The sequence below is a fragment of the Podarcis bocagei genome (assembly GCF_964188305.1).
Source record: "Podarcis bocagei genome assembly, chromosome: 10".
Classification (NCBI taxonomy): Eukaryota; Metazoa; Chordata; class Lepidosauria; order Squamata; family Lacertidae; genus Podarcis; species Podarcis bocagei.
Window position 1 is genome coordinate 38,320,611 of NC_138135.1, and position 24,201 is coordinate 38,344,811.

Genomic DNA, 24,201 nt, shown 5'->3' on the forward strand with positions numbered 1-24,201 from the left:
ATTTGCAGCTGTATAGCCAAGTCCCAAGGAGAACTATGAAAAGGTGCCTCCTCTATACTATCCTGCTCATCAGGTGCAATATGGCAGATCCGTTTGTAAAATGATGCTAGCAAGATTCTTGAGGTGTCAGCATTGAATATAGGAGGATGTGGAGAAACATGCTTCAAGGAAGTGCACACAAAAACCAGTTTGAGAATTACTAGCATACAGCACAATTGTATGCATGTCTAGACAGAAGTAGAGTTACTGTGTGGTAAGTAAATATAGGATTGCAGCCTCAACTCATCTTGTTTTTTTCCTATGTAATAGCAGGTGAACTGAGGAGAATAATAATAATACCAGAAGGGATTCAGCAGTCAAATTCTGCATTATAATGCTTAAAACATATGTACCCCAAATCTGTGTTTTATTTCCATACTCTTAAACTACTGATTTCTATTGCATAATGAGCCTATTTTTCACTCTGCTTTTAGTTTAATTTTTCAAAAAAATAAAGATTTTATAATGAATTTGAAATTATGGCATTTCATCAACATTTTGGACATTAGTGAAGTGAATATTCCATATTTCCTTTCCATGCCATTTTATGATTTTTTTCTTTAATCCGTGGGAAGTGCTAAATCAAAATCCCAAAATGACTCATGAAAGTTTATAAGAAGAAATGAAAGCTGATGCCTGCAAATACAATAAACAAGCTAACAAATAAATAAATACATTGAACATAAATATTGCAAAGAAACTTCAATTTCATATGGAATGAAGCTTGGAATTCCAAAATATTGCGCCAGTTCAATTAAATGCAGTAATGCCATATTGTCAATGCCAGTGTATAACCTAAGCAGAATCACAGAAAGATAACACAAGTGATTACAAACATTAGTTCAAAGATGCATAAACCTATTGAAACCAATGGATCTATTCTGTTTAATCCAACTGAATATCACCAGTGGTATATGACTGCTAGCAAGGACTATCCTAAAATCCTTTTCCTTAACCTGGAAAAGTGTGTAGATGTTATTTTTAGGCCTCTGTAAATGAATGGACTCAACATGTTCCATAATAGTTTGTCAGCTTTAAAAGCAGACTTTCATACTTCGTACAAGTTAAAGTCTTGAAACATTTTCTATGCTAGGCTGCAACATTAACAAATTAATTACCAGTGTTAATCAACTTGCAAGAACACAGTCTAATTAAACTTGATATTAAGAGATATTAAACAGATAATGTTTACTGTCCTACCTGTCTCACCTCAGGCTCACACTTACTTCTGAAATTCCTTTGAAGAATATTCTTCTCTGGATTCTGGAAAGCAATTTTGCCATTTGAACAGCTTTGTCCAAACTGAATCATGTTCCTTTTTACTAGCCTGTCTTCTCAATGACATAGGGGAGGAGGAAAAAAGAAAATTAAAAGGTTTTTAAAAACTTGAATGATAACCTTTCCCCCCCCTCTGTTTGCATTTAAATTGGACTGAATACTTTAGCACTAGGTTTTAATTTCTGAAGGGTTAATCACCCGAGCAAAGGTCCATCAAGCTTTAATCTCCAATAAAAATTGCTGTAGCCTGAGTCACCTGGGAGACATTTATTATATTCTTATTTCAGTGCAAAAGAATGCATCGCTAATCTTCTAGCCCTTTATATTAGCACATTTGCTATTAACATATTTCTCAAAATTATTAGTTCCTCTGAAACTATTACAAGCAGTTCATTGCTACATATCCCAGGAATTAATCCTGTTAAAAGCCAGGCACATCTGCTGTGACATTGCTTTAGCGTTTCCTCCTGTAATCCATATAGACATTTAGTTCTCCAGCTGAGTTCTAACAATGCCCTAAGTCTCAATTACATGAATTATTATGGGAGTGCTGATTAAAACAACAATATACTTGTTCTAGTAGCATAATCTTTCCTTCTGTATGAAATTTGCATCACTAATCTGGTTTTTTTTACTTCTATATTTACACCATTCTTTGTTTCCAAGAAAACTATTGAGTTTTTAAAAACCAATGGTGAACAATAAAAATGCCAGGCAAGGTTAACATTTTTACCTATAACTGATGATGTGGAAAGCACATTTCAGATCAAGAAATAGCATTTCAGTTCAGAACAATATCCTGAGTAAAGGAAAAATATCAGCCGCCACTGCTGTTTTTCTTCTTCTAGGAATTAAAAAATAAATCATCACTAAATTTGACCAGACAGTATAAATTACCAATATGAAATGCTTACTGAATCATCCTTAAAAGTCTTAGTGAATGTACAATGGGATCAATAATGTTTTAATATAGTTTACAATCTGCAGGTGACAGACATACTGTAATGGGGGGGGGGTGCGGGGGAGCCCAGTGTGAAATAGAATATTTTCAGGGATATTTCTGTGATCAGAATGACAACCCACCACAATAGCTACTGCATATTCACTTAAGCTGCAGTAGAAACTATTTTCAAATTTTGTTAAAATGTACAATTTCTTCTATAATTCTCAACAAGCCAAGAAAATATCCCCTTTTATGCCATGGGCTTTATTAAATGAAAATAGTGGTAAAGTATGCAGGCTTTATATACAATGTTTTCTTATTTCAAGTTTTCATGTCCTGTTTCATAAATCCAGTAGTGTTTCCTTTGTCTTTATTTTTCAATAATTTCCCATTATTTCTCTTTCTTTCTTTCTTTCTTTCTTTCTTTCTTTCTTTCTTTCTTTCTTTCTTTTTTGTTGTTGTTTTGTTTTGCAGGGTGCATACACAGAACCATCAATGTCAATATTCAGAGTCATATGTTAGCTTGGCAATAGCAACATGTACTCTGGGGACAACTATGTGAGCAAATACCGCTCACAAAGAGGGAAGAAAATACAACTGCAAAGAAGAAAGAGATCTGCAAAGCAATTTTTTACCCATAAAACACATAAATATTTCAAATAAAGAACTGTGATATGTGATTATTTCTTAAATGGTTTGAGGTATTTGGAGTCAAGATTGTTAACCATGTATCGTTACCTCTGTATGCATAAGGAGATACATAAACGTGTATATTTTAACAACATTCCTTAGCATAATACCAGGAGGTCTAGGCTATGCATCATACATTTAAAGATACAGTATATGCAGGCAAAAAGAGGAAAAACCTTAGAGAACCTATTAGCAGCTAGAAAAAGAGAGGGGGGGACACTAAACCATAGCAGCAATTACCACATTCACAGCTGATTTAAATAATGTTTGGCACAATAATTAACAAAGGCAAGATATTTAAAACTTGTTATGCAGATAATAAACAAAGATAAAGAAACATCAAATATTAATGTAGGTACCCCATGACATCCTGAAATGAAAATTCATGCTTTCTTAGACTGCACAAAAGGAAAACGAAGAGCGGAAATGCAATTGTGAAAAAACAGACATACCATTAGCCATTCAGGTGCAGCGCTTCTCATTCCAGCCACATAGTTCTGCAGCTCCATTAGTCCAAAAGTCGACTCTGCCACGCTTGTGATCTTTGTGGGCGACAATGGCATCATACTGCTGGCAATTTTTTTCGATTAAACTTCTCAGACACGGTAGCAACTTTGTTAATTATGATATTAGGCAGCTGGCGGGCACGATCAATCATCCACTATAAGAAAGCCAGACAACGAGACATCTAATCATTGCAACCAGAGCAGATAAATTTTGTTCCTTTCTTATACGTGTCAGAGATTCTATCCCTCCTGACCCCTCTACACTGCCATCGACTGTCAAATTTAGATTCAGCAAGCTCCCGGCTTTTCTTTATCCCTGCCTTAGATCTGAAAGTCCTGGTTATCAGGAAGACAAGCGTCACCAGCTGTCTCAGAGCAGGAAGGCAATCAGGTGAATAGTACTTATTATCTTTCATTGCTTTCTGAGGAATGACAAGATTGATTTGGGACCAAGAGCACAACCATATCTCAAGAACGGTTACGGGGGCTTCAAGTTCAGGCAGTGGTGCATATGTAAACCTGCACTGAGGGACATCACTGCTAACCTTATTAATAATACATACTTAAAATTTAGGGGATTAGGTAGAACCCTTGAACATTAAGACAATTCCCTTTTAACCATGACACTAGGTATTCCCTTTGCTCCCCCCCTGCTCCCAAAATGGGCAATCCAACTCTACCCAGAGGGCTGTGTTTTACAGTTGGATAGTCTTAATTGGGCCCACAGAAGCAGTTGGCTTTCATTAAAGTCTTCTCTGTAGGCACCTTCCATCTTAACTAGTCTGACAGCCTAGGAACTCCAACAAGTGGAACAGGCACCTAAATTCTTGTTACAGGAAGGCTCCCTTCTAAATAAATGTAAGTTAAGTAATAGTTAACATTTCACTGTCACTCTTGAAAAATGCTAAATACATCAATTTAAAACAGCAGACCAAAAAAATTGGACAACTATGGGAAATGGTTGAATCCTTACTGCAAGACGTGTCATGAAAATAAAATAACTATTCAGCAGATTCTGGGTCATTTAAATTCAAGAACAAAAAAAAAGCATGGGCAACATAAAGAAACTTTTGTTTTCACCCAATATCACAGTTTGATAGAAAACAGCATGCTGAGAGCTACATTTCAAAAATTGGATATAAGTGCTTTCTCTGACTAGGATGATTTTACAGAGCAATGCAAAATTTATCTCACTTTTTCAAGTACTATTAGCACTTGTAGAGGAGTTACAGTAAACACACACTGTGAAACTCCACTCTGACTAGTCATTGCTAGCAGCGATCATTCATATCTCGGAATCAAAATATTCTTTCTGTAAGCCTTTCATGCCTGGTACTGCTAGCTATGTTGCTGCACTTTAAGGATTATGAGGCAAGCAATTTACTTGGTTCTTTCTAAAGTTGTCATAAAAAGTATGCAACCCATCTCTATTCTTGAGGCGAAAGTCAAAACACTTGTGGAAATTGGTTATGACCTGCATTTTGCCTTGCATTTAAAATGCCAGGAGAAAACTAGTTCAGCCATGCAAGTATAAAATTCTACTATTTTTAGAACATCCTTTTTATTTATTTAAAATGTTTCTAGACTTATTTTTCTAAAAATCCAAGGAAGCTTACATCTGGAGCATTTAGATATAAACACACAAACAATCCCAAGTTGACCTACACCCTTCATTTTCCAAACTAAAGTAATAATGACCCAGCTGCAAAAGTTTTGAAACAGCTGTTGTGCAAAATTACCCCCCCCCAAACCTGGTTTTGTCTTACAATTTGCAATATAAACAATATGTGTACATACAATGCAACATGAACTAATATGTTTGGTGACTGTTTCAGAATTAAAGTGGTTAAGGGGCCAAAACGACCCAGAAAACCCTCAAAATGAATGGAAATTTAAGGAAATGCTTCCAAAACCTTAACAAAAGTTGAAATTCAAAACTTAACGTAGGAGATGGAGCAAGACAATAAAGGGAAAGGAACAAGTACAGAGAGAGGGAGAAAGGAAGTCTTTAAAGAGGGAAGTTCCAAAATTACACAGGAGACCAATCATGCTGCTGTAGAACCATACAAGCAGTTATCCTGGAACGAAAAGTTTCACCCCTAGATTGCCAAAGAGAATGGGAGCGAGAGAGAGAGAGCTGTCCAAAGAAATGTAGCAATGATGGAGGGAAGGAATCTACAGATACCAGGTGCCTATTTTTCCCCATTAGCACGGCATTGCACATGAAAGCATGGTGTATTTTTCCAGGGCTCATTATGAAATCACTGCATAGAGCAAGTGTCATATTTATGGAAACAAATATGTAACTCAAACCGAGTAAATTCTCAGGTATCTGAATGGCTTGGAGAACATCCAATAGATCCAGACAGCCTACTGTTGGCATCTGTCTGTTTCGAGAGACAATGGAGTGCCCCTCTGAGGGTGAAGTCAAACCGCTGCATTAGCGGCACCAAAGTGACTACAGGCCAGATAAATAAAAGTGCTACTCACACAGATTCAACAGTGGAGTTATATTAGGATAGCTAACAATGTTAGCTACACAGGAGTCAGTGGGACTTACTTCCTAGTACAAATGTTTAGGACTGCAGCCTCTTTTTGTGTGTGTACCTAGGGCAAGAGAGCAATCCTAACGGGGTCTGGGATGGGGTGTCATGAGGCACATGCAATCAGATCAGTTCCCTTGGGTTGGCTTTGAATCCAGCAGATCCATTGCCAGGCCTGCCGTGCTCTACCCAACCTCTGTAACGACCCTTTTTTCAACCTTACAAGAGCTATTGCTGGTGGGACCACCACCGAGGGGAGTGTGCACTGGCCTGCGCTTTCAGTGGCTGCACAACACTGGAGTCCCCCTCTCCATGGAGCCCAGAAGAGGAACACCACCACTTCCTAACACCCGCCAGCAGTGTATGGGTGAGAATCTTCATAGTCATTTCTTTGTACATAAATGCAGCATGGTTCCTTTTTAAGGTTCTGTACCCTTTCCCACTGCATTTCAGGAAATAAGTTCTCACGTGTTTCTGATTGATGAAGACAGATAGGTATTAATTTGCTCCGCTATTTGTCATTTATTGCTACAGTTCAGCGCCAACATCCACCCTGGCTCATAAAGTTAGTAACAGCCAAGGAACCTGTGAAGTCTTCAGGATTAAGAAGAACTCACTAGGAATCATCATTGTTGAAATAGTGTGATCCTTTCAAAAACAGCTGAAATTCCTATTAATTCCTACCTGCCTCAACCAGCCATCTTATGAAAATAAATGATATGCTTGTGGCAGGGAAGAAGTCCTTGAGTAAGAAATAAGCTATATAGTTATATGTATGGCATTATCACTCCAGAGCTTTGTATATGTATGTTTCAAGAACCCTCTTATTCCATATCTTCCTCTATGACATAGAGATGAAAGGCTGGCACAGCAGTCTAAGTTTTGCAGTTAAGTGTGTTATGGACGATTTCATTTATTACCTAAAAACAGAAAGGAACTGCAATAGTCTATTGTATATGGGTTAAATTTAGCATATTACATCTGGCCTCTGGATTTTTTCATATACTTTACCAGCAGCATCTGGGGGAGGGAAGGTGGACCTGCCGTTCCGACACCAGTATCAATGCAAAGTATCTGAATGGGGGTGAAACAGGATGGTTATGATGTCAAGGTTGTCAGTTGCACCAGCAGAAGCATCAGATTGGTGTACCTACTGGTGCACCACTGGTGCACCTACATAATCCCAACCTGCCACCCCACCCCACCTTGGTAAAGGTAAAGGGACCCCTGACCATTAGGTCCAGTCGTGGCCAACTCTGGGGTTGCGGCGCTCATCTAGCTTTATTGGCCGAGGGAGCCGGCGTACAGCTTCTAGGTCATGTGGTCGGCATGACTAAGCTGCTTCTGGTGAACCAGAGCAGCACATGGAAACACCGTTTACCTTCCCACCAGAGCGGTACCTATTTATCTACTTGCACTTTGACGTGCTTTCGAACTGCTAGGTTGGCAGGAGCAGGGACCTGTTGCAGGGATTCAAACCACCAACCTTCTGATCGGCAAGTCCTAGGCTCAGTGGTTTAACCCACAGCGCCACCCGTGTCCCACCAAATCTGCCAATAATGCACTCTCAATACACATTCATTTTTAAACTGTAAGTAAGCTATCAGGAATATTGTACCTGAAGCAAACAAATTCAAGTATCTTAGAATTTAGAATCTAAGTCCTAGATAACTATCTATATGGGCGTAGGAGAAGTTTGCATATAGTCACATGCACAGTTATTGGCTCATCTGTTTCAGTATTGTCTAAGCTAATATGCAGCAATCCTTCAGGGTTTCAGGCAGGGGTCTTCCCTAGTCCTACCTGGAAATTGAACCTGGGACTTTCTCCATGCAAAGTACATGAAGGAAGGTAGAAATATCTTTCCTAGAACTGAAGTTCTAAGGCAAGCTCGAAAAACAAGTCTGGAAAATTTGCTAGAGGGTTTGTAAAAGTCTTCCTGAAATTTATTGGATCATTGTAGACCTACTCTTCTAAAATACACTGAATCCTAATATTGCACCAAATGTAAAGTCCAATATTGGCCAATCAATGAAATTAAAGTACTTTGGAAGCCAATCCAATCTCCATCTTCTTAGAGGCAGATTGCTACCTCCGTCAACATACTACTGTGCCAGAAAAATACAATTGCACTGCATTTCAGTTCCTAAGAGGGCAATTTCCTAGGATATTTAATAAGTATCACAATAATGCATAATAGCAAATAAAGTAACATAAACTGCAATCCTGTGTCCACTTGCTTGAGTGTAATCCCTGTTGAACTCAATGGGGTTTACTTCTGAACAGGCAGGTATAGGATGGCACTGCTAAATGTCTATTTAATTCTATTATATTCCTCCCCCCCTCTCAATAGGCAGAAGTTATCACATGTTTATGGGAGACTATATAATGATATAGTCATTATCTTGATGATGACCACATGAAATGTCTACAAGAATTTGTCCGGGTTGTCTTTTTTTTTTTTAGATGGTTCTTTATCTCATTTAAAGATTTGACTTGTGTTAAATGTTCCTCCCAATTAAGCATACATTTCTTCGGCCATCTTGTGCATCCTTAAATTACATATACAAAACAGCTGTCATATTCAAATGATGCCACATCAAGTTCAACGCCCGTAAGAAGGGAACACAAAGAAATAGGAGAGCAAAGTAAAAAATATATACATGATGAATTCATGTGGAAAAAATAAAGCTGGAGTTGGGAAGATCGTGCATTAGGATGAAAGATGAAACAGATGCAACACACAGCAAAGATCAAAGAGCTCCATCAATTCATTCTGAAAGTCAAAATCCAGCTGAGCATTGGAGCCCTGCACACATAATAAGGAAGGTTGACTAAAACATAAGGATTAAACAGATGAGCTGTCTCCCGTGGATGTACAGCACAGAGACCCTGCTGAGCCACTTGTAAAGACACTTTGGAATAGTACACCTGCTATTCTGCAGTCAAACCCCCAGGAAGTCGGGCTGCAAGGGAAAATAGCCACTTATGTACTAAAGAGCCATTTTCATGGAAAGCGTTAGTGTCCTGAATAAGTACGTTCTTTTTAAATGAAATGGTAAAATTCAGAAAATTATTGTTTAATGATGTGATTCCCCCCTACCCCTGATCTGGTATAAGAAACTGTTCAGCAAAGAAAGGAAATAGCAGAAAACAACAAAGTGGTCGTATTCAAATGCACTTGGCATTCATCTCATTTGCTCATTATTACAAAATATACCACACATGATATTTTCTAGGCAAATGATGATCTGATACAATCCAGCTATGCAGTAGTGCATCATCAAGCATTCAAGGCACATCCAATTGATAGAGCTTTTCAAACAATGATTAAAAATGATAATAATCTAGTCCTCAACACAGCAACTAGCTTTTGAAGAGGGCACTAACGGTCAGTATGCATATTCCTACATGCACACATATGGATAGCTAGCATGATAACTGCTTCACCTGCCAGTGTCTCCCTAAATCCCTCTTGCCTGTAGGTTGGCAAATAGAAAAGAAAAGCAGGAAGGTACCAAAGGCAAGGAGGCACAGCTGAAAGTCTCCAGGTACACAGATGTGTGTTGACTGAGACCCACAAGTTTTACCAAATGCAGAGACGTCTTCAAGGACACTCTTAGGCACAACCAACTTGGCTCCCGGTGGTCTCCAACTCTGTTGTGGAAGAGAATCTGGCTCAGTAAACACCTGCACAACCTGCAGCCTTCTTCTCCTTCTTCCGTAATGGATCTTAAAGTAACGTACAAGTAACGTGCCAAGCAGTCCCTAATCCAGATACTGACCAACCCATGGCATGCTTAGCTCTAGTAAAATGGTTGCATCGCTTACTTTCAGATCATTCATATACATCATATATACGTCTTTTCCAATATGTGTCCTCCCACTTTAAAAAAAAAAAACATTTGGGAAATGCACATTGCAATTGGATCTCTTACACAAGCAAAATTGTCCATTTCCTTCAGTATAGGACCATTGATTTGCCCTCAGCACCAGGGACTGGGGAACCCCATGGGTTCAGGAGGACTACATTTGACTCAGAGATCTCATATCTATAAGCCACATTTTGTATGAAGCAACATGTGAGAAGCCTGATGAATTAGTCCAAAAGCCCATCAAGTTCAGCACCATTCCCACTGTGGCCAACAAGATGTCCCTGGGGAGCCCATAAGCAGAACCTGAGCACATCACTTTCATCACCCATGATTCCTAGCAGCTAGCATTCACAGTTATACTACATCTGACAGTGGAAGTAGAATATAGCCACTGTGGCTTAAAGCCATCGATAGTCTTACCTCCCATGGATTTGTCTAATCCTCTTTTAAAGTCATTCAGGTTGGTGACCATCACTGTATCTTTTGAGAGCAAATTCCGGTTTTAACCATGCACTGTGTGAAGTAGTATTTTATTTTCTCAGTCCTGAATCTTGCAAAATCAGCTTCATCGGATAACTCCAAGGTCTAATATTATGAGAGAAGACATTTTCCCTTCCACCCACTTTTTCCACACCACGTACATCACACACCTCTATCGTGTTCCCTCTTTCTTGCCTTTTATTTAAACTAAAAAGCCCCAAATGTAGTAACCTTTACTCCACCACCTTGATCACATCAGATTTGTATACAGTCATACCTTGGGTTACAGACACTTCAGGTTGTGCTTCTTTGGGTTGCACACCGCGCCAAACCCAGAAGTACCGGAACGGGTTACTTCCGGGTTTTGGTGCATGCGCAGAAGTGCTAAATTGTGCTTTGCGCATTTGCAGAAGCACTGAATCGCAACCCGTGCTGTGCTGCGGGTTGTGAACGCTGTGGGTTGCAAACGTGCCTCCCACACGGATCACGTTTGCAACCCGAGCGTCCACTGTAATGGCATTATGATATTGACACTACATTCATGGCAATGAGACATCCAATGTGTCATTTATTTGTATCTAATATTTGTGGACTAATTATTATAACCATCTAGTGTGGATTTGATTTGAATTATTTGTTTTGCTGGTGCATTCTGAAACATGGTTTCATCTGAGGCCAAATTGGCAGTATATATGGTTTTCTCAATAGCTTTAATCAACAGGTTTAAAAGCTTGCACTCCAATCCAGCAAGGACTGGTGTATGAATCACCTTTTAGATTGTATTATGTGTTTCTGTGCTAAAGTTCTGTGCTCAGGTCTGCTTCACAGGCCCCCTCTTACTCAATGGAGGCTTAAGGTGTAGATGGATCACCTGTTTAGGGCAGGCCTGCATCCAGGTCTCCCTTCTGTTCTCCAGTCCAATTAGATAATTTGTGCTGTCAAATCTGACCACAATGACCAACTGTTCAGTGGCTGAATATGAGGATCTTTGGAGACAGGCCACTGTCTTTAAACTAATTAAAATCCTTACGCATTACTGTGGATGTTTTACTTGCATATTTTTGGCATCCGCAATAAGTTATTCAATTAAAAATAGCTACATATACATTACTCTAGCAGAAGGTTGGTAAAAGGCCATCAAAACTACATTTTTTTCAGAAAGCCAGGATGTAAATGACATTGTTCTAATACTTAAACTCATTCAAAGCTACCTCCTATGGTATCAATTCAAACCTAATCCTTGCAAATAAATAATTCAGCAGAAACTATTATTTCTGTAGTTTCAACAGAGACCATAGTTATTCCAGCTGGTACCATAATCAAAACACTGCTCCAGTTTTCATTAGCAGGATTCTAAAGTATGGCAGTTTATAAGCAAGCAGTTTTTAAATGAGCATTGTATCAGGGAGGAAAAAAGACAAGCAACCCTGTTATATTCATTAGGTTATTAAGAGAAGCAGAAAAAGGGAAAGGAAATGAAATTTAACAGAAAATGAAACGAAGGCAACAAGTTATGACTTATCAAAGCAATATAGCAGGTCTGTCGCATAGCATGTACCAGCCTTGTGCAAACATTGGGCTCCCAGTGACATCCTTCATGAGATGAAAACTGGGGTGGGATCTCACATGTGCCCAACATTATATAAATAGGTCCAGACCTTGGTAATATGCCCTGTGTGAGGCCAACATTTGATGCCCTTCCCCCAGCCCTCACGGCACTGGCTTAAGTCAGTCTTTGGGAAAGAGGTACAAGGCTCTGGCATGGCCCATGGCTTTGGGGAGGAGGGAGGAGGACTCTGGGACCCTGTCAGAGCCCTCACACCTCCTTCCTGAAGCTGGGCACTTACGGGGCTTTGAGAAGCTGCCCTCTTAGATTTGTGCTGCCCTAAATCCACCTCTGGCATCATCTGTGAGTTGGGCAACTGGCAAACATGTTTTCACCCAGTTTGATCCTTCCCTTCCCAAAAGGAGTGGAAATATCCTGCACATGGGCTGAATTGTGCACAAATTCTCTACTCATACGTGATGCTGGGCCTTCATGTAAAGTAAAGTTACTCCTGACCGTTAGGTCCAGTCGCAGACGACTCTGGAGTTGCGCGCTCATCTTGCTCTATCAGCCAAGGGAGCCGGCATTTGTCCGCAGACAGCTTCCGGGTCATGTGGCCAGCATGACTAAGCCGCTCCTGGTAAATTTTCCAGTCAGTCCCACTTTCTCATTTTTCCAAACTTAAGTTCGTTTCCCCACGTTTCCACGTCAATATGTGATTTTCTTTAAGTCTTCGTAAAAATTCGTCAGCATTTTTGTGTGAATGTCTCCTAATACACATGTTGTATGCAGTTTTACCTAATGCAAATATTTTTTTCAAAGCAACATTCCCTAATATAATACATTTTTGTTTGCTACTTTCACCAACACATGCATTTTTATGCACACTTTACCCTAGCCTATGTGTTTTTGTAGACATTACTTAGCTGAAGAACTGAATGGCAAAATTCAAAGTGTGGATTTTGAATCACAAATTTCAGAAGTGTGGCTTTTGTAAGTTTGCTCTTAAATGTAAACCGAATTGAATCTCTCCCCCAGTCTATATATACTTAAGACCCAGACCCAAGCCTAGAGCCCACCCTGAGAATGACATTAGCCAATATCTCAATATGTATTTGCTTCGAAATTTTGCTGATTACATTTGTGCATTGTTGTTAATTCCTTTATATTGTTACATGCACACCACTTATTTCTTAAGTGGCTGTTCCTTTTTCAAGGACTGACCAACAGATATGTAAACTGAAGCAAGATTTAACCCTGCATTCCCAGTGGTAAGTACCTCTCTTACATTTTCTTTCACACCAAGACAGCCACAACTGCCTCTGTTAGGCTGTGTGAGAGATAGAGAGGGTGTTATGTGCAATCACATCTTTTAGCTGTCAGGACAATCTCTTTATGGATCTGTATACAGCAGATATATTTGATTTCCAGGTTATCTACTGCTTGCAGTTACAAGCACTTTGATTGTTTACCATGAGGGAGTAATTGGTACCAGCTAAATAACTCCAGAGAGACTGATTTGAGAGCCCTCCACCTATTACAGGAATCAGGTACTTGATCATTCAGTCACTACGCAGCCAAAATTCCAATGCATCAAACAAAGCATAAATAAATGAAGGAGCGAATGACTACAACAACATTTTAACATGCAATCACAAACATTAATTAGCTGTAATTATATTCACAGAAACTTGATTTATATTTACAAAACAAAAATGAAACTAAATACTCGGCAATTTGCAGAATGAGAAAGCTTTTTCAAATGTAGCTTCCAAACACTGACACCAAACATATTAAGCAGTTTCACATTGAAAATGTGGCATGAATATGTTCAGTAAAAAGTTATTTTAAAAAATAACACACATACCAAATTTCACATAAAATGCAAGAAAATGGATCTTAGGGTTGGTGAGAGATGTGAAAATTTGACAGCATGTGTCTCAGAAATCATTTAAACCCTCACTATTTCCCTCTGCTTTTTTAAAACAACAACAACAAAGGAATAAATTTCAACCATTTGCATAGACCTCTAAGGCCACTTCCAAGGCTGACATGCATCTTTCTGCAAATGGGTGTGTGTGTGTGTGTGTGTGTGTGTGTGTGTGAAGTAGCTTAACATTTAAAGAACTTAGTAGATGCACAGGTGAAGGAGGAATTCTTCTCCAGCCCACAATCCCACCCCTAGCCCTGCCCCCAAATCTCATTTTTCTGTTGCGTGTTGAGTCCCCAAAGCCACCCCCCAAAAAATTCACACATCACACATCAATTTTTGTTTAAGGTTTTTGGTATGATTTTGGCCACAACTTTTTTCAAAATACAAAAAATATGAGTGGTTGCTTAGGCATTGGTTATGACTATCTGTCCTTGCCCCAGGGACAGAACTGACTTCCGTACTCCAACGGAAGCCAGCGTGGGAAACAAGTATTGGGTGAGAAAATGAAGCTGGGCATCGGTCCCTCACTCCTCACCCTCATGTTCCTGTGGGGCTTGCACGGCCCAAGTCCGATGCCAGGGACAGGACAAAAAGAATGGCAAGCCCCTGGATTCCTTTAACGGAATTCCCTTTCCGCACCACTATTGGAGGGGTAGGCACTTACCCCTCCACCAACCAATTTTAACCAATGCCTAACCGCCAACCTTACAAGTTGTGATGATTTGCTACACAGTAGGCAAAAACCAAATGGCACCAGCCAATCAGCCAGATGGCAAAATTCCTACCAAGCCCCTGCTCCAAAGCAGATGACCCCATGACAGGCATAGCAAGCTCAAGCGAGGGTGGACGGGTGATCCGGTGCAAAACAGCCAAGAGGACGCCCAGTGTTGGGCATCCTGTATTTAAAAACTCTGGCACCTCCTCCGAAAAATGGCAACAATCAAAAATCCCCAGCAACCCAATTAACCACTTAACGGCTTGGGTTTTTCCAAAATCTGCCCAGCAACAACAGGGTGGCTTGTTTTCCCCAACCGCAACACGTGCTCTCTGTTAGGGAGAACACGCTGTGTCAGGGCCCATGGAGCTCTACTAGGGTCACTGATCAGAGAAAAAGAATGACTACCCACAATTGGTCCATGGGTTGCAAAAGTGGCAAACCCGGAAGTGTTTCACTGTGTGCACATGCGCTGAAGTGCTCTACCGTGCCTCGCGCATGTGCAGAAGCGGTCTGCTGTTGCACGCACATGCGCAGAAGTGGTCCCTCCGGTTGCGAAAACCTCGGGATCTGACCAGAGCACCAGAATGGATCCCATCCGCAACCGGAGGTACCACTGTACTAATTTAAATATGCATTTTCAAATTGCCTCAATCCACATGGGGACTTTACAATGAAGGCTGGGTAAGAAATCTAATAAATGGAGAGCTGGACCATAAGTAACAAAATGAATTTCAATGGGGACAAAGGTAAATTTCTACACTAAGATAGGAAGAACCAGATGCACAAATATAAGATGGGGAAACACCTGGACTGCCATTAGAAGATGTGAAAAGGACCTAAGGGCCTTAATAGAGCTTAACATGAGCTTAACATGAGTCAACAGTGTGATGCAACAGCAAAAAAGCTAATGCTATTCTAGGCTGCATTGATAAAGTGCCCTGGTTAAGAGAAGCAATAGTCCTGCTCTATTCTGCCTTGGTCAGACCGCACCTGGGTTTAAGGAGGATATTGACAAGCTGGAATACGTGCAGAGGAGAGCAACCAAGATGACCAAAGGTCTGGAAACCAAACCTTCTAAGTAATGGTTGAAGGAGCTGGGTATGTTTATCCTGAAAAAGAGGAGACTGAGAGGAGATACAACAGCCATCTTTAATTATCTCAAGGGCTGTCACATGGAAGATGGAGCAAGCGTGTTTTCGCCTGCTCTGGAAGGCAGGAACCAAACCAAAGGATTCAAGTTACAAGAAGGGAGATTCCGACTAAACATCAGGAAGCACTTTTTGACAGTAAGAGCTGTTCAACAGTGGAACAGACTCTCACAAGAGGTGGTGGACTCTCCTTCCTTTTAGGTTTTTTAGCGGAGTGTGAATGGCCATCTGTCATGGATGCTTTAGCTGATATTCCTACATTGCAGGGGTTGTACTAGATACCCCCAGGGTCCCTTCCAACTCTATGATTCTTTGATGATGATGACGATGATGTGTCATCGGGTTCTGGCACTCCCAGGGGAGACAGCAGCCTATTTTAACACATGCAAAAAGAGCAGTGCACACTACCCACTCCAGATGGCTGCTATCTGTAACAGAAGAAAAAGAGAGAGAGTTAGCAGCCCTGGGCCACCTCATCACAAAATCAGGTAGCCATCTAGATTCGGAAGTGGACCAACCCTCAGCCCACACATGAGCCTGAAAGCTGCAGATCAGGTGAGTCTGCTTTGGAAGTCACATTTTCTGAATTCCTACCCATCCCTACATGGATGGGCCACCAACATATCTAGTCAGCCCTGAGTAAACGTGCCCAGGAATGGGCTTCAAACTGAATTGATTAGTTTATTATTGCTGCTATTAGTAAATTGTTATATATTTGGGGTTCCAGCATCTCTAAGAAAAGACACCTTTCTCTGCTACTTATTACAGTAGCAGTTGCTCTTTGTCTCCTCTTGAATATTTTTCCAGACTTTATATATGAGCTCTCAAGGTTTCTGCTCTGAATTTTTAATATAAAAATATTCTAAACACAAACTAATAAACCATTTGATTTTTTTTTAATTCTTCCAAACAAACGTTGCTGTTACAACAAATTGTACCAAGCATAGTTGGACTATAAATTATGTTGCACAAGGCTCTTTAAAGAAAATGTACTTATATATTTAAGTTATTTCCTTCCAGAATTTGCACATTTTGGTCCCTGCAAAGGGCACTAGTTTTAACTTACTTTCAGTGGAACTACCACAGAGTAAGTTCAACTTAAGCCTAAAGGCTCCTATTTAAATTTTGTTTCCATTGAGTTTTGTTCCTATGGTTATAAAATTGCTGGATGGTTATCCTGTTGTTAAAACAAATCCCAATGTTTTAGAACTCAGAGATGAACTGATTCACTGTACCTAAAATGTCAACCCTACTATCTCTACTTTTTCTACTTTTCCATAAATCGTGTCCTCCATCATGGAGGGCACGTGTTGCGGTGAGATCACCTAAACTGCCTCCCTGTTGGATAGCCACAACACCCCATTGGTTGCCCCTCGGTTGCTGGGGCAGAAATTTGGCCCGTTGGGTCGTCTATTAGCTACCAAGGGGCTATTTAAGCTACTGCACATTGCTGGGAGCTTTCTCTTTCCTGCGAGATGCATCAGATCACCCGCCCTCCCACCCTATATTTAGGGCTGTTCTTTGGCCTTGCTATGCCTGTTTAGAGGTCATCTGTTTTGGAGCAGGGGCCTGGTAGGAATTTAGCCATTTGTCTATTTGGCTGGTGCCACTTGGTTTTTGCCTACTGTGTAGCAAATCATCGCAACTTTGTAAGGTTGGCGGTTAGGAATTGGTTCAATGTTTTGTGGAGGGGAAGTGGCTGGCTGTGCCTGCCCCTCCATCGCTGCTGCTAGGGAATTCCGTTAAAGGAATCCAGGGGCTCGCCTTGCTTTTGTCCAAGCCCTGTCAAGGGGCTAGGGCCACGCCAGAGCCCCTGGGGGGTCTTCACACGCAACTGTCAAAGAGTAACATTTCAGTTATTCATTTAGAGATTATTTCAGGGATCAGGAGTGTGTGGCCCTCCAGGTGTCATTGGGCTACAACTACCGTCAACCTCTATCAGGTTCGACATGCTATTGAATGTCTTGCAAGTCAGAGGATTGAGTCCTAGTTTCAAACTGGCTCAGAGCAGGCCTCTTGAGATCTTAGCCAAAGCACTTGCACCAACTGGTAGGTCCAATTTTTTATTCTTATCCCATTTGCCTTGAAACAATCCATGACACAGAGCACTTTTCATTGTAGTTGGCAACTGCACTATGAATTAAATCAGGGGCTAGTCAACCAAATATACCACTCCCTGTGCACTGCAACAGGCTCTTCATCCAAGCTTAACTACAACAAAACAAACAAACAAACAAACAAACAAACCACCTGCCTACAGACAAGGTGTGGTTACTAAGGGTGCATTGCATGATCATTTTTTCACAGTAGGAGATTCTAATGAAAGATCTCTGTTAGTATAATATGCTGCAGGCTACTACCCTGGTATTTGGAATTAAGAGTTAGCAACTGCAAAGCTCACAATCTCTTTTAGTATGAAAAAATTCTTTTCTTTTCTTACAATAGTGGTTGGGCAGTTGTTAAATTTAAAAAAAAAAATGGGAAAAGACATGTTCTAGCTATAGCACACCAAAAACTTGCTTTCCACAACTAATCATGATAAAAAGATGCCTTTAACATTAAATGTTACTTTTGCATCAACCTACTCAACATTTAATTTATTATCAGACGCATGAGGTCATATTACCCGGGAGAGAAAGGGTTCTATTCTTGGTGTTCACATGTCATTGATAAATAGACTCGCACACAAGTTTTGCGCAGAGAGTTTGTTGTGTTGGTTAAAGAATGGCTCTACAAAGCTACCAATGGAAACTGAGCCAAGAAATGTATCATTTTACTGTACTTTTCAAAAGAAAAATAATAAAGCATGTCAATTGGCTTTTGCTAAATAATAACAATAAGCCATAGGGTACAATAGTTTGACTGATTTCTCCAGGACTTAAAAACTTGAAAGAGTTGCAGTACACAATATTCCCTGTTCTGTGCCCAGTAAATGTGGGACACCTTTGTGCAGTGGCACTGCAGCCCATAGATTGCAGCAAAATACTGGGCAAGGTTTTGCCCAGTATTTTCCCAGTGTGGTATGCTCATAGGAAAAAGCTGTCCCATGAGCCCTTGCTGAAGAGGGGAGGGGAAAGCTTATATAAGTCTGGTTCCTCTGGAGCTCACAGCCATTTTGCTTTGAGAGCTTCCTGCTCATCAACCCTCGGGTTAGAGCCTTCACTGAGCAATTTTGAGTCGCATGTTGACAGGATTTTTTTCTCTCTCAACCTGATTGGCACTTGGTTGGGTTTTTTCCGCCTTTCCCTCAGTGAAATTAAGGCTTTCCTTTGTTAGGCAGAAGAACATTGTATGGGGACAGAAATGGCATTGGACAGGATAAACATAGTATGGGGGGGCCATAAGAGGCCTATGGGGAGGATTGACCATGGCAACCGCAAGCGTGGCTTCGGTATCTGCCTGGTTGGAATCTGCACCCTGGCCCCTCAGTGAGATCTTGTTTGCTTGGCTTGTACCACGGCAAGGTTCAACATGGGCCGACTCACGTCGTACAGGTTTGGAGCAATCCAAACCCAGTGGATCCATTCCATCAACATGGGGCTTGTGGAATGATGAACTGGTCCTGGACCCAACGCCATGCCAACCCTTCCACTGCCTGCTGCTGTCAAAAAAGATTTGGCCTAATTTTATCCCATCACCGTTGTACTGTCTGGTTATTTTGCTGCTCTCATGGGTCACATAATGCGCCTGCCTGGGCAAAGAGTGACAAACTTATGTATACAACCACATATACACACAACACAGAACCACAGCCAATTCTGACTTCCTGGTGTGAGCACCTATACAATAAGTGCATTTGTTCTTAGATGTATCAGCTTGTAAACTTTACAGATATATATACCTTTAAAATACCATATGGGAAGCAGCCCTTAGGCCAGCCTCGCTTTGCGTGTGACCTAGAATTTCTAAATTATAGTCCTATTGTAAATCAAGTGATTAGACAATATGTGCCTTCACACCTGTCTTGAGTAGGACAAAGAGTCATGTTCATGTTTCAAGTTACAAGAAAGGAGATTCTGTCTAAACATCAGAGAGAACTTTCTGACAGTAAGAGCTGTTCCACAGTGGAACAGTCTCCCTCAGGAAGTTGTGGCCTCTTTCCTTGGAGGTTTTTTAAGCCGAGCCTGGATGGCCATCTGTCATGGGTGCTTTAGTTGAGATTCCTGCATTGTAGAGGGTTGGACTAGATGACCATTGGGTCCCTAGTCCTATGAGTCTATGATTCCATGTTCTTTGGAGCTGTGCACATAACTTCAGATGAGCACCTTTGGGTTGCAACCCTCCGTGCTGATTTTAAGACTTGTTTTGGATTCTGGAAAGGGAACATTTTTAAATGTTTTTGATGTGTTTTATTGTTCAGATTTATGTTTTATTGCACGCGTGCACACACACACACACACACAACATAATGATATATAAATATTTTTTGTAATAAAGTTGCGCCCTGTTAAGCCAAATTGACTGGTTAACATCCAGCAACCTACAGTCTGGTTCTTGCACATCTTGCCTAGTGCATAAATATTGTATGTACAGAAGTCCATCTGCTACTCTCCAGCAAAGAAAAGGTAAATCTGTCTTTCCTTGAGAGTAGCAGAGGAATTCCAGGGGAACAGCTAGCCATACACAGAACTGGAGGATAGGATTCTCTAACCGTAATTCATGTTGTCCGTGTGTGTGTGTAAGTATGCATGCACACATGAATATGGGATATGCAGAGAGATACATAATTTCACTTTATACATCTAAATACACCGTTACTTTGAAAAGTCCATTGTGCAAAAAGTACACCCAGCACTTTTAAAACATCAAATTGTTCAAAACTCAAGCTTAAGCCACACTACATTCAAATTTGAACAAAAAAACCCAGTTATTTTCCACAAGTTTTTAATCACTAGTAATTTTAAGCACATTTAAATTTACTTCACAATTCAGTAACAACCATGCATCTACTGTAGCTTTCATTATCTCTAGAATGCTTCAACCTTATCATCAGCCCGTGAATTCATTAATTTCTTTATTAATCCAAATGATTTTCTTCAATTTTTATACGCCCTGAGGCTGTCTCACTAAGATCAACTCCCTCTGTGTTCCATAAAATTGTAATCAATCTCTATTATAGTCATGAAAATGGTATTTGTCACTTTGCTGAGAAAAAAATAATCAATATGTCTTCTAGGGCAGAACAGGCATTTAATACGTCGAATTGATGCCTGTTAGAGAAATTTAGCTTGCCAGCAGCTTGAGACAAGCTAATAGAAACCCAAGAAATTTGTTGATGGTTGGCAGATGAATATACAGACATGCTTGAAAAATTAATATTGGGGCATTGAGAATGGACTGTCATTTCATATGCTGGAGAGAAAATGGATTTAGACGAGCTAATCCCAATGGAAATCCTTTCCTTTTAAAAAGATAAATCCAGAAAAAGGCTACACACAAAAAGGCATACGTGCTCATATCATCCTTTAAGATGGCCCGTGTTTTATAAAATGAAAGATTCTTCTCTATATCTATTCTAATACTTTGTCCTGTATCTCTGGTATTGTTAAGTCTGCTGTAAAAGTTCTTTTTAAAAAATCACCCATATGATGGCAAAATGTAAAATATTACTTCATTTATCAAAGGTTTAATGCTATTTTGGGTTCCCCGAAGATGGTGGGTTTATGTGAACTAATGTTTTGTTCTGGCTGAATATTAATCTGACACATTTCTTCTCTCTGTCAGATAACAGCAATTATTTCTATTGTGTTCTATACTGGAAGTCATCCTTCATTCCATAATCAAGTTTCAAGTGTGTGTGTGGGGGGGCATATCAAAGCTTCATTTGTTAAGTACATGTGGGCAGGCAATGCCTTTGAGCAGTGAGGACTGGAGGTGCACTTCAGAATCCTATTCTGCTTTCATGTGTAAGAGTTATTAAACACAGAGAAAATATCTTTGGCAGGGGCCTGGGTAGCCTTTTGAGGTGTTCCAACTCTGCGCTGGAAAGTAAGTGGAAACCATTGTGTAGAAGCTCATGGTGATGGTGCCACTGGAAGCTGCGGATAATATCCAATTCTGGATTCACAATAGCACTTACATTACTTCAGAACTGCAGTTGGTGGTATAATGGAAAGGGAATGTGAAGGATCACACAGGCACAGCTTGCCTAGAAGAACAGAAAGGCAACAACAGCCTCGAAGCAGCAGTGTCACCTCTACTTACCAGGAAGATGGAGGTAAGAGATGGAAGGGAAATCACATCTGTGCAGATCCACCACTGAAACTGATGTGGTGCCCTCACCTGCGTATCTGTGCAGTCCCAGCTTGCCCTTTCCTCATAAACTACAGAGGTGCTGCTGCTGATGATGGGAGGCTGTTGCTGTGCAAGCCACTCCTGGAAACTTATTTCTGGGACCTTTTTCAGAGCAGGAGCAGCAACATCATCTGCTGGACCACCAGGGTAACTTACAGCCAGTCCTTGTTCCAGCAGGCAATGACAACGCTTTGAGGTCCTTTTCTTTCATGGGTTTTCGACGTCATGCTAGCAATTCAAACGGGAGCTCTTCTTTGCAATGTTGTTGGCATGTCTAATTAAAAGCTAGATGTAATATTTCAGCTGACTGAATACCTTTTTTAAAGGCTTAATGTGCTTTTCGAGTTTAGCCCGTGCAGTTAGAAGTAAGCACCACTGAGTTCAATGAAGCTTACCACTAGGCAATGATACATAGGACCGTAGTCATGCTACAGGAAAGTTTAGGTGGCAATCCTAACCTCATTTGCCAAGAAGTAAGCCCCTCATAATTTAACAGGACTTACTTCAGAGGAGTCATGGTTAGGATTGTGCATTTATGCTGCTAAAAGTCTTCTTGAGCCATTCCTCCTTCATATGCTCTCCACGTTTGTGGGTTCTCCCAAAACTCATGATTTGGTCCTGCACTTCAAAACTTATCACTACACTTATCACTTGGTTTTCGAACGTAATCTGATCAGAAGACCACCCGACTTCTGAAACGTTTGAAAACTGAAAGCAGAAACCTCAATACAATAGGGAAACTCAAAACGGAAGCCACATGGCACGTTCGGCTTCCGAAAATCATTCAAAAACTGAAGCAGTTACTTCCGGGGTTTTGGCATTGAAAAGCCGAAATGTGCGTTAATGGAGATATTCGTCAACCGAGGCTCCACTGTACGCTACTGGCTGCAACTGCACCTTCCTCCCTTCTCCTTACATAGTTTAAATAGATTTTGCTCTTTAGGTTCCTTTAAAGTTCAATAGCTTCCAAGAAGAGATGTAAGCTTGAAGAGCTCTCCCAGCCAGTTTCCAGCCACACTTGTAAATGTTCCTTTTAAAATACAGTGGTACCTCGGGTTACAGATGCTTCAGGTTACAGACGCTTCAGGTTACAGACTCCGCTAACCCAGAAATAGTACCTCGGGTTAAGAACTTTGCTTCAGGATGAGAACAGAAATCGGTCGACAGCGGCGCAGCAGCAGTGGGAGACCCCATTAGCTAAAGTGGTACCTCAGGTTAAGAACAGTTTCAGGTTAAGAACGGACCTCCAGAACAAATTAAGTTCTTAACCCAAGGTACCACTATATATGTAAAATTAAATACAGAATGGGATTCAGAACTATAGGCAATGGATAAACAAAAATGGCATATTCTCTAGGAAGTTGCTTGAACAAAAGCTATGAAAATGAATCAAAATGTGGAAGACTATGGTTTTCATTTGTTTCCAGAAGTATAGAAAAGGAAAATATTCCTGGTACATTGCGCCTCTTCAGACTCTGGTATTTTTACATTGTAAAAATTGAAAAGTCAAACTAAACAGAAATCTTGCAACAGTAGCATATTCCCTTCCCTCTCCAATGCAAAATGCATAGTTCTGGTGTGCAAATGAGTGTTTCGCATCTTATTCTACCACGGCCTGTGCTGTTTGGAAGAATTACAGAATTTAGCAATGCATTATATTGTCAACATTCATTGCTATTCTCTGCATGAGAGGAAACATTTGTAATTCAAACAAGAACAGCCAAAGTATTATTACAGATAAAGTGTTACTGGAGGTAGCTGGAAATATCAGTTTTCTCATCAGTGTTGTCATATGTTATGTGCAGGTATCTGGTTTGGAAAAGGGCACATCTGTGATACACTTCATGAGATTGAAACCGTTGTGTTCACTTATCATCTTTTTTCTTCATTTTTTTTTTTTACCCTAAACAGAAATCCTGCCCACAAAATTGACATTTGGAAGATTTGCATATATCACTGCTTCTATTTTAAACCATAAGCCATTCTCCCACTCCCGCCACCCTATTCCGTTGTGTACATAAGAGATGTAATAGAAGCATTAAGTATTAATATTTTTATAATCAGTATGCTCAGTCCTAAGGGAAATATTCCCATCGATTTTTCTTTAGCTTTCATGTGATAATTTGTAAACTTCCCCATAAGCACATTTTACCTGTTTTAAAGCACAAATTCAACAGAGGGGAGGAGAAGAGGTAGACGGAACGACCA

At 40.4% G+C, this 24,201-nt stretch overlaps 1 long non-coding RNA gene across 6 annotated transcripts in view; it reads right to left on the reverse strand.

Moving 5' to 3' along the window:
• Window positions 1-24,201, reverse strand: part of LOC308595506 — a 107,857-nt gene that overhangs the window by 36,471 nt on the left and 47,185 nt on the right. For all 6 annotated transcript variants that reach the window (XR_014012058.1, XR_014012059.1, XR_014012060.1 and 3 more), the window contains 3 exons: window positions 3,403-3,611; window positions 2,051-2,161; window positions 1,240-1,370 (listed from right to left, as the gene is read on the reverse strand). This is a non-coding gene — a long non-coding RNA (uncharacterized lncRNA). The remainder of the gene's footprint in view (window positions 1-1,239; window positions 1,371-2,050; window positions 2,162-3,402; window positions 3,612-24,201) is intronic.